The sequence below is a fragment of the Colobus angolensis genome, unplaced genomic scaffold, assembly GCF_000951035.1.
Source record: "Colobus angolensis palliatus isolate OR3802 unplaced genomic scaffold, Cang.pa_1.0 Scaffold81, whole genome shotgun sequence".
NCBI lineage: Eukaryota > Metazoa > Chordata > Mammalia > Primates > Cercopithecidae > Colobus > Colobus angolensis.
In genome coordinates this window covers 7,475,654-7,482,639 of record NW_012121932.1, presented here as the reverse complement: position 1 = coordinate 7,482,639, position 6,986 = coordinate 7,475,654, and the positions used below count along the sequence as shown (strand labels likewise).

Below are 6,986 nucleotides of genomic sequence, written 5' to 3'. Positions count from 1 at the left end.
TTTTTTTTTTCAGACAGGGTCTTGCTCTGTAGCCCAGGCTGGAGTACAGTGGTGCCATTATGTCTCACTGCAACCTCGACCTCCCAGGGTCTGGTGATTCTCCCACCTCAGCCTCCCGAGTAGCTGGGACTGCAGGCCTGACTGAAAAAATTAGGCATGATGATGCGTGCCTGTAGTGCCAGCTCTCAGGAGTATGAGGCAGGAGAATCGCTTGAACTGTAGGGGGTGAAAGTGAGCCCAGATCAGCCACTGCACTCCAGCCTGGGCTACAGAGCAAGACTACATATCAAAAAAAAAAAAAAAAAAGTATTTAAAAGTTTAGCAACTGCCCTGCCATTTATGCAAAATTAAATTTCCCCCATGATTTGAAACACTACCTTTAGTGTGTTCGGTTCTATTTCTGCAATTTATTTCCTTAATTTGTCTCACTAGCCAAACTTTTATATCATATTTTGATTAAATCATACTTTATCATATTTTGATAATTGATAAGGGGAGTACCTCTGTTCATTGTTCTTCTTCCAGAATTTGCTCCATTACGCTTACATTTTTATTTTTTCAGATGACCTTGAACATTATCATCAGGCCAAGTTCCCAAGTATAAATAATTTTAATATTTTGATCTGGAACTCATCACTTTTAGATCCTAATCCTCATATGGTCACAATCTTTATATGAGAAGAAACTAATGTTTGATTCCTGTTATTTTTCCATCCTTCTGAGCTAGCCTTTTGGCAGTTGTAAAGACTTCTCAAATGGATAGGTGTTAGGTCGATGGCCTTAAGTGCTATACAGCTTTTTTTCTTGTCTACTCCAAGCCTCAGGCCCAGAATGTTATGAAGAAAAGCCTGTACTACACTCTGAGGGTCATGTTGATTATCATTTTGTATTCTCAGGGTCAGAATACTGTTGGAGAAACTACAGGAACTTTTTGCCCTTAACACTGCCCTAATGTCCCTGCAAAATAACCAAAATAAGGACAATCGTAATAATGGTTAGCCAGTATATTTGATGTTTACCTTGTGCCAGGGACAAGTGTTTTCTTTAGGACAACAGCCCTATACTATGAGTACTATTGTCTCCATTTTACAAATTGAGGTACAGAAAATTTAAGTGGTTTTCTCAAGGTCCACAGCTGAGCCAGGATTTGAACACAGGTAATTGGCTCCAGAGCCTGTGCCCTTAACCACTATCCTGTTTTAGATTAGGCTTTCGGAAAGACACCTTCACAAGAGTGTTTTAAGGCCCAGAAGATGTACAACTGGTAGAGAAGGAAGTATGATGGTGTTATTTGAACTGATTTAAGAAAGTTAACTTGCCTGTAGCTAGTTTAGGCCTTGCTCTTGATCTACCTGTATCATCAAAAGGTAAATCTCATTATAGTATAGGAGGAGGCATAATTAAAAAGGCTAAAAGGGACCTCTTATATAGATTTTGTGCTTTGATAATATGACTATGTATTTTTTCTTTTTTTTTTTTTTTTTTTACCAAGAACCAAAATTGTATTCATCTGTTTAAAAAATATGTAAGAAAACGATTAAGGCTAGGGCATAGTACTTTTTCATTACTAATTCAGTTTGGACCAGAGAAGTACTTCAGAGAAGAATGGTAAAATATTTTCCTATTTGCCAATTAAAAGCGATTTGTGGAATCTCTTTATAAATCATTGTGTGCTTTACATCAACATTATTTTTCCCATTTTTATTTTCTCCTATTATTTTTCCTATTCTTATATTTTGTAAGCTGATGTTAGCTTTAATTGGTGGTTATTATATATAATATCATTTTGTGATGAAATTAGTAGACAGACAATGCCTGAAAGTTTTTCCTTGGAAGAAAACACCATCGACTTGGCAAATATAAGGGTAAGTAGTTGAGTCATTTATGGAGCCTGATAAGGCTCACATGGTTGCTTAACTGGTTCAAAGGTAAATGATATCTATGAAAAGTTATGACAATACCATACAGTGAGGGAAGGTGATCGTCCTATTATAAAATAATTCTTACATAACAAGGGAATTGAAGGAGCATATGAACATATAATTAAAATATGGTCAAGACATCTGGGTAGAACAAAACAGTTGCACAAATACCGCATTTCTGGTGCAGAATAAATCAGATATATGCCTGGATATGGATATAAAAGAATAGAAATAAGAGCAACAAAGTATTTACTAAATTATTTCTCTTTTCTTTTCTTTTTCTTTCTTTTTTTTCTTTTTTTTTTTTTTGAGACAAAGTCTGTCTCTGTCACCCAGGCTGGAGCGATCTCAGCTCACTGCAACCTCCACCTCCCAGATTCACGCCATTCTCCTGCCTCAGCCTCCGGAGTAGCTGGGACTACAGGTGCCCACCATCATGCCCAGCTAATTTTTTGTATTTTTAGTAGAGATCGGGTTTCACTGTGTTAGCCATGATGGTCTCAATCTCTTGACCTTGTGATCTGCCCACCTCGGCCTCCCAAAGTGCTGGGATTACAGGTGTGAGCCACCGCACCCAGCCCTATTTCTCTGTTTTCTATCTGAAGTGCTCCTGAATTAGTAGTAATTGTAACTGGTTTATTCCACATGTAACTCCTAGTATGCCAAAAAAATTAATCTAGCCTGATTATGGTATTATAAAACAAACACTTTATATAGAGTCATCCCTCAATATATGAGGGAGGTTGATTCCAGGAACCCCTGAGAATACTGAAATCTGCACATACTCAAGTCCCACAGTTGACCCTCCAAAAAACTCATAGATGAAAACTCAGTTTTAACAGATCACAGACTCTCTTGAAAATAAAATAAAAATATATTTTAAAAAGTCAGCCTTTCCTGTCTACTGGTTTTACATACCTTTACTGTCCGCATTTGGTTGGAAAAAATCCACAAAGTGAACCGGTTCAGTTCGAGCCCATTTTGTTCAAGTGTCAGCTGTAGTTAGAAACCCATTATATTGGCTGAGCGTGATGGCTCACCCACGCCTGTAATCCCAGCACTTTGGGAGGCTGAGGCAGATGGATGACAAGGTCAGGAGATTGAGACCATCCTGGCTAACATGGTGAAACCCCGTCTCTACTAAAAATACAAAAAATTAGCCGGGCGCGGTGGTGGGTGCCTGAAGTCCCAGCTACTCAGGAGGTTGAGGCAGGAGAATGGTGTGAACCTGGGAAGCAGAGTTTGCAGTGAGCTGAGATCGTGCCACTGCACTCCAGCCTGGGCAACAGAGTGAGACTCTGTTTCAAAAATGAAACCCTTTTCATTTTCATCTTAATTTCCAGATAGCTATAGGTCACGGTATGGTATTCATTACCTTACATAAATTTCTTTCTTTTTTTTTTTTTTTTTTTGAGATGGAATCTTGCTCTCTCGCCCAGGCTGGAGTACACTGGCACGATCTTGGCTCACTGCAAGCTCCACCTTCTGGGTTCATGTGATTCTCCTGCCTCAGCCTCCTGAGTAGCTGGGATTACAGGTGTGTGCCACCACGCCCGGCTAATTTTTGTATTTTTAGTAGACACAGGGTTTCGCCATGTTGGTTAGGCTGGTCTCGAACTCCTGACCTCGTGATCTGCCCACTTCGGCCTCCCAAAGTGCTGGGATTACAGGCATGAGCCACCGTGCCCGGCCATAAAGTTCAATTCCATCTTCCTTCTGAAGAGTTTCAAACACTTATTGTTTCGTTAGGTTCATAATTCCTGTCAATAGAATGTGAATGATAGAAACAAGATGTAAAGAAGGCTGGGTACAGTGCCTTACACCTGTAATCCCAGGATTTTGGGAGGCTGAGGCAGGCAGATCTCCTGAGGTCAGGAGTTCAAGACCAGCCTGGCCAACATGGTGCATCCCTGTCTCTACTAACAATACAAAAATTAGATGGGCGTGGTGTCAGCTGCCTGTGATCTCAGCTACTCGGGAGGCTGAGGTGTGAGAATCACTTGAGCCCGGGAGGCAGAGATTGCAGTGAGCCAAGATTGCGCCACTGTACTCCAGCCTGGGTGACAGAATGAGACTGTATCTCAGAAAAAAAAAGAAAAAAGAAAAAAAATGTTAAAGGGGTTAAAACGCACATCAAATCAAATATTCAGTCAGAAATTTGTGGTAGAACAATGACTATTGCTGAATGGAGATTTATAATGTCCTTTATAGTCGCAGGGCTGAGCATGGTGGCTCAGGCATGTAATCCCAGCACTTTGGGAGGCCAAGGTGGGCGGAACACTTGAGCTCAAGAGTTCGAAACCAGCCTGGCCAACATGGTGAAACCCTGTCTTTACTAAAAATACAAAAATTAGCCAAGCGTGGTAGCAGGCGCCTATAATCCCAGCTACTCAGGAGGCTGAGGCAGGAGAATCGCTTGTACCCAGGAGGCAGTTTGCAGTGAGCTGAGATTGCACCACTATACTCCAGCCTGGGTGACAGAGACTCCATCTCAAAAAAAAAAAAAAAAATTTTAAAAATATATATATAGAGAGAGAGAGAAACACACTATATATAAATAAAATAGTCCTTTTGTCTAGGGAACAATCATGTGTTCCCTTATTGCGATGAAATAATGTTGATTTGATTTAGAGGTGGGAAGTTTTTGTCATAGGTTGATTTCCCATAAAACTGTAAGACAGAGATAAAGTGGAAGAGGTTTATTAGGGAGTGCTTTTGGGATCATTTGTGGGAGGGAAGGGGAGGAAGGGAAGAATGTAGGAGAAAGCATCTTGGGCTGTGAGGCAGTCTCAGCTAAGGCCTCAGTCGACCCCATAGGGTATTCTGGAAGCTGGATGGCCCTTCAGTGCTGGGGTGGCAGCCCACTTGGGGTAGGAAATGGGCTTTAAATCTCCCTATTGTGACATTTCAGATGAAGTGATCCTTCTCAGCAGATATACTCCCAGAGAAAGATGGCAGCTGAGGGCCTTCTGTTGAGAGCTGTCTCAGCAAGTGGGGAAATAAACTCTTCAATCCTGAAGGGAATGTGGGTGGTACATCCAGAACAGTCACTAAAATTTCAGGATTTGAATTCATATTTTCTTTCTTTTTTTTTTTTTTTTGAGATGGAGTCTCGCTCTGTTACCCAGGCTAGGGTGCAATGGTGCGATCTCAGCTCACTGCAATCTCCACCTCCCAGGTTCAAGCGATTCTCCTGCCTCAGCCTCCTGAGTAGCTGGGATTACAGGTGTGCGCCACCATGCCCGGCTAATTTTTGTGTTTTTAGTAGAGATGAGGGTTCACCATGTTAGTCAGGCTGGTCTCGAACTCCTGACTTCAGGTCATCTGCCCACCTTGGCCTCCCAAAATGCTGGGATTACAGGTGTGAGCCACCGTGCCTGGCCAGAATTCATATTTTCAAAGGAATGTACAGGCTGGGCACAGTGGCTCATGCCTGTAAGCACTTGAGAGGCTGAGGCAGGTGGATCACGAGGTCAGGAGTTCGAGACCAGCCTGGCCAAGATGATGCAACCCTGTGTCCACTAAAAATACAAAAATTAGCCAAGTGTAGTGGAGGCCACCTGTAATCCCAGCTACTCGGGAGGCTGAGGCAGAAAACTGCTTGAACCCGGGAGGCAGAGGTTGCAGTGAGCCGAGATGGTACCACTGCAATCCAGCCTGGGCGACAAAGCGAGACTCCGGCTCAAAAAAAAAAAAAAAAAAAGACCCAGACTCTTTAGCAATACTGTTCAGAAGATAGCTCAAATGCTTGGTACAAGTATATCCTCTCAACTTCAAGTTCACTCAGCTTGGGGACTTGAAACTGGCCATCATGGGAATCAGAAGCCAGCAGAAAACACCACAAATCAGGGCTGTTCTCCTTGGAGAGCCAGTTGTTCGATATTTACCAGCATGTACAGTTCCTAAATTGAAAGATGATTGATGAACTTACTAATCTGGCTCAAATTTAGGCTTCATTTATTTATTTAGGTAGAATGCTTCATAACTGGGCTCTGCATGTCATGAGGGCTATCTTCCCAGCTGTAACATGAAGGAATCCCAAGAATGGCAAAAAGAAAAACAAAAAACAAAAAACTCTCCTAAAGATTTTTCCCATTTCAGCTGTTTCAGTCTGGTTAGGGAAACACTACACACTATACATAACATCTTTGAGTGTTGATGTGAGCTTTTTTTTCTTTCTTTTTTTTGAATCTCTGTGCTGCCTGTTACTTCCATAAAAGGCCCCAATTAATGATATTTATGAATAGCCCAATTTGTGTGTTTTTTTTTTTTTTGAGACAGTCTCACTGTCACCCAGACTAGAGTGCAGTGGCGCGATCTGAGCTCACTGTAACCTTTGCCTCCTGGGTTCAAGCAATTCTCCTGCCTCAGCCTAGGATTACAGGTGATTGCCACGCCTGGCTAATTTTAGTAGAGACGGGGATTCACCATGTTAGACAGGCTGGTCTCAAACTCCTGACCTCAAGTGATCCACCCACCTTGACCTCCCAAAGTGCTGAGATTACAAGTGTAAGCCACTGCTCTCAGCCATGAATAGCCTAATTTGTTTGGCATACTTGTACCTTGGAGTAACTATTTTACTAACCAGACAATATTTCTTCTCCTAAGGGACCATATCTTGTACAAATGCTTGGCCTAGAGAAATTACGATATTTTATTAAGCCCAGGTGAGGTGGCTCATGCCTGTAATCCCAGCACAAGGAGGGCAGATCATTGGAGCCCAGGAGTGTGAGACCAGGTTGTGCAACATGGTGAAACCCTGTCTCTACAAACAATTTAAAAACACAAAAATTAACCAGGTGTGCTGGTGTGGGCCTGTGATCCCAGCTACTTGAGAGACTGAGGTGGGAGGATCACTAGAGCCCAGGATATAACTATCCAATGGGTTCACCTTGCTAGCTGCCTAGACAAGAGTCAATTTATCAAGACAGGAGAATTGCAATAGAGAAAGAGTAATTAGCGGGCTTGGTGGCTCAAGCCTATAATCCCAGCACTTTGGGAGGCCGAGACGGGCGGATCACGAGGTCAGGAGATCGAGACCATCCTGGCTAACACGGTGAAACC

The 6,986-nt window shown here is 42.3% G+C and overlaps 1 protein-coding gene across 6 annotated transcripts in view; it reads left to right on the top strand.

Moving 5' to 3' along the window:
- Window positions 1-6,986, top strand: part of BPNT1 (3'(2'), 5'-bisphosphate nucleotidase 1) — a 36,881-nt gene that overhangs the window by 1,001 nt on the left and 28,894 nt on the right. The gene's annotated exons all lie outside the window — the stretch shown is intronic.